Here is a 12,643-nt window from a genome sequence, read left to right on the forward strand (position 1 = left end):
ATTGTATGGTGGTCTAATAGACTCTTGAACTTGAGAAGAGTTTGTTTGATGAACATAGCTGCACCATTGTTTGGGGCATATATATTTATAATTGTTATGTCTTGTTGGTGTATGGTTCCCTTGAGAAGTATGTAGTGTCCCTCTTCATCCCTTTTGATTAACTTTGGCTTGAAATCTATTTTATTTGAAATGAGTATGGACACTCCTGCTTGTTTGCGAAGTCCATATGAGTGATATGATTTTTCCCAACCTTTCACCTTCAGTCTATGTATGTCTTTTCCTATCAGATGTGTCTCCTGAAGGCAGCATATTGTTGGGTCTTGTTTAGTGATCCATTCTGCTAGCCTGTGTCTCTTAATTGGTGAGTTTAAGCCATTAACATTTAGAGTTATTATTGAGATATGGTTTGTTCTTCCAGCCATATTTGTTTATTTATGTTACTAAACATGGTTTGTTTTCCTCTTTGATTATTCCCCCCCACCTTTACTGTACTACCTCCCGCTGTTGGTTTTCATTGATATTTTCCATTTCCTCTTCCTGTAATATTTTGCCGAGGATGTTTTGAAGAGCTGGTTTTCTAGCTGCAAATTCTTTTAACTTTTGTTTATCATGGAAGGTTTTAATTTCATCTTCCATCCTGAAGCTTAATTTCGCGGGATACACAATTCTTGGTTGGAACCCCTTTTCTTTCAACGTTTGAAATATGTTATTCCAGGATCTTCTAGCTTTCAGAGTCTGTGTTGAAAGATCAGCTGTTATCCTGATTGGTTTACCCCTAAATGTAATCTGCTTCCTTTCTCTTGTAGCTTTTAAAATTCTCTCCTTATTCTGTATGTTGGGCATCTTCATTATAATGTGTCTAGGTGTGGCTCTCTTATGATTTTGCACATTCGGCGTCCTGTAGGCTTCTAGGATTTGGGATTCTGTCTCATTCTTCAAGTCTGGGAAGTTTTCTCGTATTATTTCGTTGAATAGATTGGTCATTCCTTTGGTTTGGACCTCAATACCTTCCTGTATCCCCATGACCCTTAAGTTGGGTCTCTTTATGTTATCCCATATTTCTTGAATGTTCTGCTCATGGTTTCTTAACAGCTTTGCTGAGCTGTCTATGTTCTTCTCCAGTTGAAATACTTTGTCTTCATTGTCTGATGTTCTATCTTCTAAGTGTTCTACTCTGCTGGTAGTATTCTCAATTGAGTTTTTAAGTTGGTTTATTGTTTCCTGCATTTCCAGGATTTCTGTTTGTTTGTTTTTTATAACCTCTATCTCCCTGTATAATTGATCTTTTGCTTCTTGGATTTGTTTGTGTAATTTATTGTCGAAGTGGTCGAAGTGGTCTTTCATTGTCTGATTTTGCTGTCTAATGTCTTCCTTGAGACTCCAGATCATCTGAAGCATGTATATCCTGAATTCTTTATCTGACATTCCATCTGCTGCAGATATTACCTCTTCTAAAGTTGAGTTGACCTGCATTGCTTGTGGTCCTTTCTTTCCTTGTCTTTTCATACTGATCGCGTTTCGTTCTTCTGGTAGCCACGCCCCCGTATCTGGTGCAAGAGACCTCAGTTGTCAGCACTGGTGGGGGCTGTAGCTGGGAGACCCGCGCCGCGCGGCTCCCGCCGGCTCCTGCGTCAGCACCGCCTCAGCTCCCGCCGGTTCCCGTGCCGCTGCCGCGGTTCCCGCCAGCTCCGTCCGGCTCCCTCGCCGCTCCTGCTAATTTAGAGTCCGCTGGGAAGGAATCTCTTTGGCCGATCTTTGGTGACTTCCCCTCTCTGCTATGGCGGGCCCCTGGCTCCTTGCAGGAGTGACCGAAGGGAGAGGTGGAACTGGCTTGTCTCTGGTCTGATATAATCTCTGGTTTTAGATCCCAGTTCGCTAATTCATAGAGGCTTGGTTAGATTTCCTTCCCATCCTCTCAAGGTGGGGAGCCCTTTCCTGGGTGGGCAGGGCCGTTAGCAGAGCCGGAAGGGCACGTGCCTTCTGTCGGGCCAGGCGGGGACCCTTCTGGCTGCGCTGGGCCGCCGGGGGCTCCCTCAGCGCCAGGCAGATGGCGCCCGCGTGGCTAAGAGCCGGGTGGGGTAACCCTTCGCAGAGCGGGCGGGCCGCCAGGAGTGCCGGGATGGTGGGAGCTGTCTGCCGGCCGGGCAGGGACCCTTCTCGACGAGCAGGGCCGCTGGGGGCGCTTGTAAAGCCGGGTGGCTGCCGCCGCGTGTCTAAGACCCAGGCGGGCGGGGTGGCTGTTTGCAGGGCAAGAGCGGGACCGGCAGGGTAGCCGGGATGGCGGAAACTGTCTGTTGGCCGGGCAGGGACCCTTCTCGCCGAGCAGGGTCGCCGGGGGCGCTTGTAAAGCCGGGCGGCTGCAGCCTCGTGGCTAAGAACCAAGCGGGCGGGGTGGCTGTTTGCAGAACAAGAGCGGAATGGCGGGAGCTGTCTGCCAGCAGGGCGGGGACCCTTCTCGCCGAGGAGGGTCTCCGGGGGCGCTTGTAAAGCCGGGCGGCTGCAGCCTCGTGGCTAAGAACCAAGCGGGCGGGCTAGCTGTTTGCAGAACAAGAGCGGAATGGCGGGAGCTGTCTGCCGGCAGGGCGGGGACCCTTCTCGCCGAGCAGGGTCGCCGGGGGCGCTTGTAAAGCCGGGCGGCTGCAGCCTCGTGGCTAAGAACCAAGCGGGCGGGGTGGCTGCTTGCAGAACAAGAGCGGAATGGCGGGAGCTGTCTGCCGGCAGGGCGGGGACCCTTCTCGCCGAGCAGGGTCGCCGGGGGCGTTTGTAAAGCCGGGCGGCTGCAGCCTCGTGGCTAAGAACCAAGCGGGCGGGGTGGCTGCTTGCAGAACAAGAGTGGAATGGCGGGAGCTGTCTGCCGGCAGGGCGGGGACCCTTCTCGCCGAGCAGGGTCGCCGGGGGCGCTTGTAAAGCCGGGTGTCTGCAGCGGCGTGGCTAAGAACCAGCCGGGTGGGGTGGCTGTTCGCCGGGCGAAAGCAGGGCCGCCAGGGTAGCCGGGATGGCGGGCGCTGTCTGCTGGCTGGGCGGGGACCCTTCTGCCGCGCTGCTCTGGGCCGCCTGCCGCTTGCAGAAGCGGCGGGTGGCCGCGGGATTGGACTCTGAGCCTGCGCTGCCAGTCAAGTTTCACTTGTTTGGGGCAAACTGTCACGTCTAATAAACTTACTAATTCTCGGCAGGTCTCCTTTCAACGGAATTTTGCTAGAAGATCCTCAGTAGGTAGAATGTAGCTGTTTTAATTGGTGTTTCTGATCCCGTTAATGTGGAGATATTGAAAGTGCAGCTTCCTCGCCGGCCGCCATGTTGGATCCTCAAGAACTAGACAGATTTAATAAAATCAAATTCCCCATGGGAATTTTTTCTCCTGTTAGATGCTTGGTGGTTTCCCCCAGACCAACTGGGAAGTCATGATTAATAGCAGGAGGCAATTATCAAGTTTTGGTGGGTCCAAGCTATATGCTCATTTCAAATGGAATTAGACGAAAGGTGTAATATTAGTGTTTTGTTCTAATGATTCTCTTGGAATTTCTTATTTTTTAGCTGCAAATTTAGTGTTTAGGGCAAGCACTGTGTCTTCAGACTTAAAAGATTAAAATCTTTAGGCTAATCATCTTCATATTCGTGCCCTTTTACATGAGAGTGAAAATATTGTGATCCTTTGGATATTAGAAAGGTCTTCATGCTTGATTATTTTTTAAAAGTTTTCTTCTTCCTTCCTTTGACTGTTTTTAGAAGCAATACAGACAAGATTCAAGTACTGATGATGGCTTTATATAGTACACAGAGGTCTGCTTGGAAAATACTTGACAGTTATCAAGGCAAATACCTTTCAGCTCAGGTCACCCACCATAGCTGGATATGAAGTGGCAGGAAGGATTCAGTGAAAAAGCTTTATTGCTTGAAAAATACGTATTTCCTTTCTTTAATATTAGTCTAGTGTTATAAGTCCTATCATGTTTTAAGACTAAATTAATGAATTAATAGATTAAAAGTCTTTTGTGTTATTCTGAAAAGAATTCTCTTGAATAATATTTTTCTGTGATTAAGAATGAAAGACTTTTCTCACATTTTAACAAATAGTAAGAAAATTGGGGAAATAGCTACTCAGATGTGTCTAAAAAAACAGAAAAGCAATGCGTTCTGAAAGAAATCAATAAAGAAAGAATCTTCTTTGATGGCAGTCTCTGTGGTTGTAAGATTTGGTTAATGGGTCTTCAAATTAGAATTTGGTACATTGAAAATATGTGTTTACTATTAGTCCTTCCTGAAATGAAAGAATTCTTTTCTAAGTAAACTGAGAAGCCTTAGAGAAAAGACCTAGAGATGCTGACATTTGAAGTCCCACAACGAAAAAAAAAAAAAAAAAGACTTATGACTTATTCTTTCTACAGTGAACCAACCAGTCAACAATCCCACAACCCTATTTCCTCCCACCCACCATGAACATGGAACTCACAGTCAGCTTTTTAGTGCTTTGCTCTTGAATACAATTATATGGCCAATAAATATGAGACATTTGAAGAAAGCCTTCAACAACGACAACAACAAAAAAGACTGAAATCAAAATAAATATGAAAGCAACAACAAGATCAACCATGGAGCCAGGTGCGGTGGCACAAGCCTGTAATCCCAGGGACTTGGGAGGCTGAGACAGAAGAATCGCAAGTTCAAAGCCAGCCTCAGCAACTTTGAGGTGCTAAGCAACTCAGTGAGACCCTATCTCTAAATAAAATACAAAAAAGGGTTATAGATGTGGCTCAGAGGTCTAGTATCCTGAGTTGAATCCCCTCACCAAAAAAAGAAAAGAAAAAGAAAAAAAGGAAAAAAAACATGGAGAAAGAGAAACACAAAGAGAAGAAGAAAATGAAAATAATCAAAACTAACCTACTTAATATGTAGAGAGATGAAAAAAATGCTCCCATAAAATAAGAACAGGGACTGAAAAAATAATAACCAAAGAATAAGAAATAGATCTTAATATTTAAAAGTAAAATGGCAAAATATGTCGTTAAGCAGAACAAGAAGACCAAGTAAAAATTAAAAGCAAAAATATCAAAATTAGGAGAGAAGAAACAGAAATAGAGGATCAGTTCAGCAGCTCTCATATCAAACTAATGAGAGTTCTGGAAAGAGACTACAGAGAAAAGCAAAGGACAGGGGAGATTACCAAAGAAGTAATACAAGATTTTTCCCCAGAACTGGAGGACATTAATTTGAGGATTAGCCAGGAGAATAAGGAAAAAAGACCACAAAGACACCGACTGTATGAATCATATCACTGTAAAATTTCAACATACTAAGGAAAACAGAGCTACCCTAAATCCTGCAAAACAGGTTGCATGCAAGAAGATTGGAAAGTGGAATGGGACTAGATGTCAAAACAGCAACACTGGAATCTTCAGAACAGTGGATTCATTGCTTCAGAATTCAGAGGGAATTTTTATCAAAGTAAAATTTTAAATGCATCAAACTATCAAATGCAACGTAAAATAAAAACATTTTGAGATAAAAGATCTAAAAATTTTATTCACTGTGAAATGTCATAGGAAGCAACTGGAAGGTTTCTTTTAAAAAAATCTTAAGTTGAGGATAAACCATGACAAAATATTATGTGAAATTCCAGAAGCAGATAGTCTAATATAAAAAGAAAGAAAAATAAAAAGAAAGAAAGAAAATTCCAGAATGACAAGTTTTAGAAGCTAGTCTAGATCCAAATAGAAGGCAGGATGATTCCAGGAAGAATAACTTATAGGAGTTTCCAAGTAAAAATAAAAACAAATCTGATAGATGACCTGATACATTTGGCCAGGTGTAAAATATTTTTCAGAAGGAGTTTCTAGATCCTGTGAAACTTTGAGGATGAATTACCAATTCAAAAAATTGCAAACTCCAGAAAAATAAATGGTTGTATAAGAAAGAAACAGAGTGAAAATGGCTCAGTAGATATTTACAGAGGTCATGATAATATAAATCACTAGAGTGCTAGTTAGAGTGTAAGACTGTGCTGCTATAATAGACACTCCTCAGATTGTGACTTAAAGAACAAAGTAATTTATTTTCATCTCATGTGTCAGTTCAAGGTGAGCATTTCAAGTGGGAAATGCTCAAGTCAGGAACCCAGATTTCTTCCATTCTCTAGGGCATTGCCCTAATCTGTATGGTCAAAACCTGGTCAATGTCTGTGATACAGCACATAAGAAGAGGAAAGGGTAGCAAGGGACAGAGGTGTAAGACCCGAGCCTGGAGGTGGCATCCATCACTTTTGCTTAGATTCTAACAGCAGAAATGTAATCACGTGGCCACACCTAGGGGCAGTATTCAGAATTTTTAACAACTGGTAGCCCAGCCACTGACAAGTCAGAACACAGGTCTGCTGTGGAGTGGAGGCAGGTCTTGAAAGCTCCCAGGTACATCACATGCTAACTCTTTGTTTGCTGGATTATGGGAAATAGTGGGTTGGGGAGTGTCCAAAAAAGGATTAGATAAAACTTGGGTAGCAGCTATTTACCAGCTGGTGTAGAAGTCTTTTAATGGTAATCAGTAGAGCTATACTAAGCCATACAGACTAAATATTGATCTTAGCTATACCTGATGCAAGGGAAACTGGGAAAAAAAATGTTGCCATGATTCTATCAGGTGAATGGAAGAGGATCAACTGGTATATAGTGGGACATCTGCAGTTAACTAGTTAATAAATGTCTAACAATAAATCAAGAAACATACACATATTGTTTAGGATATGAAACTAAATTTTAGAAGAAATAGCTAAAAATTTTCTTAGTAATTCCCCTTAGTGGAGAGGTGAAGCAGGGTACTGCTATTTTTCATATTCAACTTGATAGTATACTTTGAGTTTTCAAATAATTTTCATGGGTTATTTGGATAAAAATAAAACTAGTAATTAGTGATTTTCATGGATAAAAATAAAATTAGTAAGAGAAAAGGGTAATACGGTGGTAATGAATGAATTGGAGAATGATTTACCTTGTATCCAGAACTTTAAAATATGTATATTAATTGTGAAGAAGCATTCTTGCTTTGAAGTTAGAATTCTTCCCCACAACTGTGATCCCAGCACTCACTCTATCTCCAAAATAGTTTAGGGGAGCTTTTAGAAACTTCATATAACCCCCCTTTCCAAGATTCTGATTTATTTCACTTATTGCTGGGCCCTAGAGAATTAGTAATTTTAAAAACTTCCCAACTGCTTCTGGGCTAGCCCCTCCAGCCAAGTAGTTTAAACATCTTTGCTTCTAAAAATCTTTTGTATTCTTCCCACTCTGATCTCTCTCACTACTTCCACTTCAAGTAAGACCTTCTCTACCCTAGGTCTGAACTAGTATGATCCCCTTCATATCAGACTAGTGGGAGGACAAAAAGGGAGAGAGATGAGAGAGGGCATTCAGATGACCTGTGAGTAATGGAAATGGTTGTCAGAGAGCCAGTGTCTCTTTTTGTTCTGTACAAACTACTTAAATTGATGACCTTATCTTGAATTTCTTATGGAATAATTTTAGATCTCAAGTTCAAGCAAATTTGACCTTAGTAGCATATTGTTATCTCCTTACCTTTAGTGTTAACTCTTGGGGCTATATCAGCTGTACCCCCAGGTTGCCCTCCAGTTTTTTTCTCTTCCCTGGATTTTCCTTCTTAATATCCCAGCTGCAGTCTTCCAAGAATTCATAAGTAGAAACATTTCCGGTTTGCAACCAAGATCACCAGCACTTTTCATAGCTCACTTGTTTCTATGAAGGAATTCTTAGGTGATTAATAAGCAAGTCATGAAGGAACATAAGAACTATATAGTTTCCCAAAGTTAGAAGGTTTTTTAAATTGGGCTTTAAAGAGACTTGTATTACCCAAAGAAGAAATGTTTGTTGTGTATATGGGATAAATGTTCTAGACATCAAGGAAAAACTTTTTTTTCCAGTTCTAGAAATGGAATTAAGGGCCTTGCTCATGCTAAGAAAGCACTCTACCATTGAGCTACTTCCCCAGCTCAAAACTTCTTTATTTTATAAAAAGTCTAACTAGATTTTTTCAAACATCAAGTTACAGATAAAACTTTCTTTGTACCTTTCCCCAATTCTGTTCTTGGCCTCCCTAAACTCAGCTGCCCCCATGAATCAGATGTGTAAATGATCTACTTATAACTGGTTCATGTCAAGTCAATGCCCTCTCTTATGTAGTGCTAGAACTTGCCTTTAGCATTCTGTTCATGTATGGGGAGCTATCCTGGGTAGCTTCTGAAGAATATATATAAACATTCATACCACTGGACCAGAATATGTTTTTTAAAAACATTTCTTATTTTTTTAGTACTTTTATTTTATTTTATTTATTTATGTGGTGCTGGGGATCGAACCCAGGGCCTCGCACGTGCTAGGCGAACGCTCTACCACTGAGCCACTACCCCTGGGCCAGAATGTTTGTTTTTTTTTTAATTTATTTTTTAATACTTTTATTTTATTTTATTTATTTTTTTATGTGGTGCTGAGGCTCGAACCTAGGGCCTTGCATGTGCTAGATGAACACTCTACCACTGAGCTATAACTCCAGCCCCCAGAATAAGTTTTTTAAGGTGAGGGATTCATCCATCTCATCATCAAATCTTAAAGTTTGCCCATTTGATCCAAGATTCTTTTTAGGCCAGTGTTTCTCACACACAAATCACTGGGAATGAATGGCATTACATCACAGGTTCTGAATTAATTGTTCTCAGAGAGGACCTGAGAGTTTACATTACTAATAAGCAAGGTTCTGGCCAGTGGTCTCAACCCTGGTTGTACACTGGAAACATCTGAGAGTTTTTTAAAAGTACTGGTATCTGGAATCTATCTGTGGTGATTCTGATTTATTTGGTTTAGGATAGGGCCTGGGCATGATGTACAGTTAGAAATGATATAGATATCTCAGATTTGACATTAAAGTGAGAATAGGTTGGGAACCATTGTTACAAGCTTGGAACACTTCTTCTGTGACTCATAGTAAAAATCCTCATGTGTGGATTTTGTAGCCATCTGGGAAGCACCTCACATAAACTCTATGATGTAAATATATGTGCTTTGTGGATACAGAACTTGGAGAAGGGGATCCTCTTCATGACCAGGTTCCTGGAGATGATATGGAGGAGGCTTCCTAGGGGAATATACAAGAATGAAAAAAATGGTCTTTTCATAAAGAACAGAACCCATATGTCAACTGATATACCAAGGTTTGAATTGATGATTGAATGCAAATTTGGCATCTCTTTGTTCAGGAGACCCTTCTGTTTTCTGTGTCCTTTCAATAAGTATGTTATAAACACAATCTTGATGCTTTGTTTTCATCAGAGAAAATTTTGCATTTATTTCTTACTTCTTATCTCTGTTTATGTTTACCTAAAAATATACATGCCTGCAAAACTTCTGCATAGTTAAAATTCTAGTATTTGCATGTTTCATTGCCCTTAGTTAGAAAAATTTAGGGTTTTTTTTTTTTTTTACATTCACTTGTCCTCAAATTTGAGTGACTAAACATCCTGATAGAAGGACTGTTGTTACACTCAGGAGCTCCCATTGCTAATGGCAAATTGATGAGTTGTTTGCTCAAAATTCATGGGCCTTTGTTTAAATGTGAAGCGTTTTGTTGTTATTTCAAAGATGATCCTAGAAGCAGAGAAAACAATTTATATATGTATTAAAGTTATGACTAATAACACCTTCTTGAAAACAATAAGCTTTAAAACCAGTGGATTAAAATGAAATATAATTGTGCTGTTAAGAAATTGAAATTTTCTCCTGTACTCCCCACTATTGAGTCATAAAAAACTTTGATTTTTTTTTCTTGATATATATATATATATATATATATATATATATATATATATATATATTTTTTTTTTTTGTCTGCTGCATGGTCACTGTCTTCAGTAAGATGGTCTTTATTTGTATTCATGTTAATTTCCTCCCTGAACCTCCCTACTGCCATCTTGCCCCTTAGATTCTTCTGTCAGAGACCTCTCTTGTGGAGGTAAATGTGTGGGTATGGCCCCCTCCTTGTGAAGAATTGAGAATTGTAGTGTCTTCTGACTTGGCCTACTTTTTCTCCACCCACACCCTCCATCACTTCCTTTAGGAGAGATTGAGGATTGGGAAGGAAATATGTGAGATGTGAAGAGAAAGGTAAAGAGGCATGAAAAAGTGGTTTGGGGGAGTAAATGGCACTGAGGAAGTGAAGTGTGGCTCCTGGATAGTGTGAAAGGTCTATTGAGATGGGTGATTGTAGATTTAAGTAAAACCAACCTGTGTGTGGCTGCAGAGACACAGATATAGAGGACATGGACCTTGTTTTCTGCCAATGCTGATCAACCTTTTCTATTTCTTCTCTCTGCTTTTGTATAGACTGGGGCCTCCATCAGTAACACTTTCCCTATCTTTGCTTGGAAAATCCATCTCCTCTTTTATTAAGACCCTGACAGATAATTTTGTCCTCTTTTCAGACCTTCTCCCTTTACTCCCATGGTATTTGGTCATCTCCCTCCATTCTGTCCCCATTGTCCCATTAGCCAGCCATTGTTGTTACACTTTCTCTGCCACAATAAGCATCTGTTCACATGGATCCCCACCAGGTTGTGATCTCGGCATGGGTCAGTATGTGATTATTTGAAATTCCTGTTCATAACACAGAATGTGGCACATACTATACCCAAATAATAAATACTGGGTACATGAATGAAAGATTCTCAACCCTGTAAATTGTTGCGATTGGGGTTGGGGGCTCAAAATGAATTCTTCTTAGTAATATATGACATAAAAATTATATCTTTAATTATTATTCTGATTTACCTCTACCAAATCCTAAGTTAATAGCATCTCTCCAGATATATGTACAGTTGTGTGTGTGTGTGTGTGTGTGTGTGTATATATATATATATATATATATATATATGTATGTATGTCACACAGATCTGCATAAAATTGGAGAGAAGTTAAAAAGATCAAAGAGTATTCATTAAAATTAGATATCTGAGATAACAAACTTCAAAGAAGTCTGTACAGTGTACATGGTTTAGCTGTTATCTTTCAGATGGGCCTCCTTGACTAGTAGGAAACATGTCATCCAATATTGAACACACCTATATTTTCGAGTTGCATTGAAGTATGAGTATAAAAATGTAGTTTGAAAGATTTTCTTTAATCATGTAGAAACGTGGAAATTTTAACTGCTGAACAATTTCATATAGTTGACAAATAAAAAACAGACATAAATTACTTGTGCCATTTATCCTGGCTTATGGCTTAGTTCATTTGGGCTGCTCCAACAGAGTGCCATAAACCAGGTGGCTTATAAACAACAAAAATTTGTCTCTCACACTTTTGGAGGCTGGAAATGTGAAGATGCAGCTTCAGACAGCTTAATGCCTGCTGAGGGCCCACTTCTGATTTCTAGATGGCACCCTTTGGCTATGTCTTTATGTGATAAGGAAGGACTGGTGGGCTTTCTGTTCTCCTTCATAAAGGCACCAATCTCAGTTGTGCCCTCATGAGGTAACCACCTTCCGAAGGCCTCACCTTTTAATACCAGCACCTCAGGGGTTTGTATTTCAGTGTATGAATTTGGAAGGAGACACAAATATCCAGACCACAACAGACATAACAATGTGACTTCACATTATTTCTTAGGAGGGAGAAGACCTGGGTCCTGGTTATGGTGAGTTACTAAAGGTTTCTGGTGTCAGACAATCTGCCCTACCTCTCTAAGCTTTAGTTTCTCCATGTATAAAACATGAGGTTTGGTCTAAATTACTACCAAGGTCATTTTGAATCATCTGTGATTCTGGAAAGTTATGAAACACAGCCTGTAACCATGGTGAGGAAAGTTGATTGGTGGCTCCAAAAATAGACTTATTTTCTCCTTCTGTATAACATTGATGCTCTCCCATTGAGTAAGTCACTCTGTGTATATTGCCTTAATAAACCAATTTCTTGATTTCTTTTTATGCCAGCTGCTCAAAAGTGAATGGAAGGCTGTCTTAAGAAATACCAAACAAATGAGCCCTTGTCTCTTGTTTTATATATAGATCTGAATTATTGTGCTGTTTTTCATTTCTGTTATAGGTATTCAAAAAAGCAGAAGGTGGTGATTTGATAAATTTAGAAACTATTTCACATCAGTCCCTGCTGTCATTTATGTTTGTGTGAGAACCCCATTCAAGATATACCTTATTTATTCTTCTCTTAAAATATGTTTTCCTTCATTTTTTGCCTTTCTGCTGGCAGAAAGTCCATCTATAAATATTTACAGATTTTTGTCGAGATCCTTGTGTTGGTAATTATTTTCCTCTATTAACACATAGGTAATCTAGTTAGACACCATCATGGTTTTTTTGTTTGTTTGTTTGTTTGTTTGTTTTTGCCCCTTAAGCCCTTTGATTTCTCAGTGTGTCACTTCATAATCTTGTCTTTGATGTAGTGATGTCCTAAATGGCCCTCTGAGAATCACTCAGGTTCCAAGGTCTGTGATCCTGCTCCTTGGTGATTGTCCCCTCTCCAGAAACTCCCCATCTGAAGTGAGATGTCTTGACTTGACTGGGACAAGTCCCAGGCTGGAAGACACTGTCTCCCTGACTATGATCATCTGTGCTGGATCCAGCCCTTTGATGTAGAGA

The 12,643-nt window shown here is 40.4% G+C and overlaps 1 protein-coding gene and 1 non-coding gene across 2 annotated transcripts in view; one reads left to right on the plus strand and one right to left on the minus strand.

Annotated features, from left to right (window-relative positions):
• Pcgf5 (polycomb group ring finger 5) overlaps nucleotides 1-12,643 on the plus strand; it is a 124,086-nt gene that overhangs the window by 14,921 nt on the left and 96,522 nt on the right. The gene's annotated exons all lie outside the window — the stretch shown is intronic.
• Nucleotides 8,340-8,410, minus strand: Trnaa-agc (transfer RNA alanine (anticodon AGC)). The gene has a single exon. It is a non-coding gene; the product is annotated as a tRNA-Ala (tRNA).

Source organism: Callospermophilus lateralis, chromosome 15, assembly GCF_048772815.1.
Source record: "Callospermophilus lateralis isolate mCalLat2 chromosome 15, mCalLat2.hap1, whole genome shotgun sequence".
Taxonomy (NCBI): Eukaryota; Metazoa; Chordata; class Mammalia; order Rodentia; family Sciuridae; genus Callospermophilus; species Callospermophilus lateralis.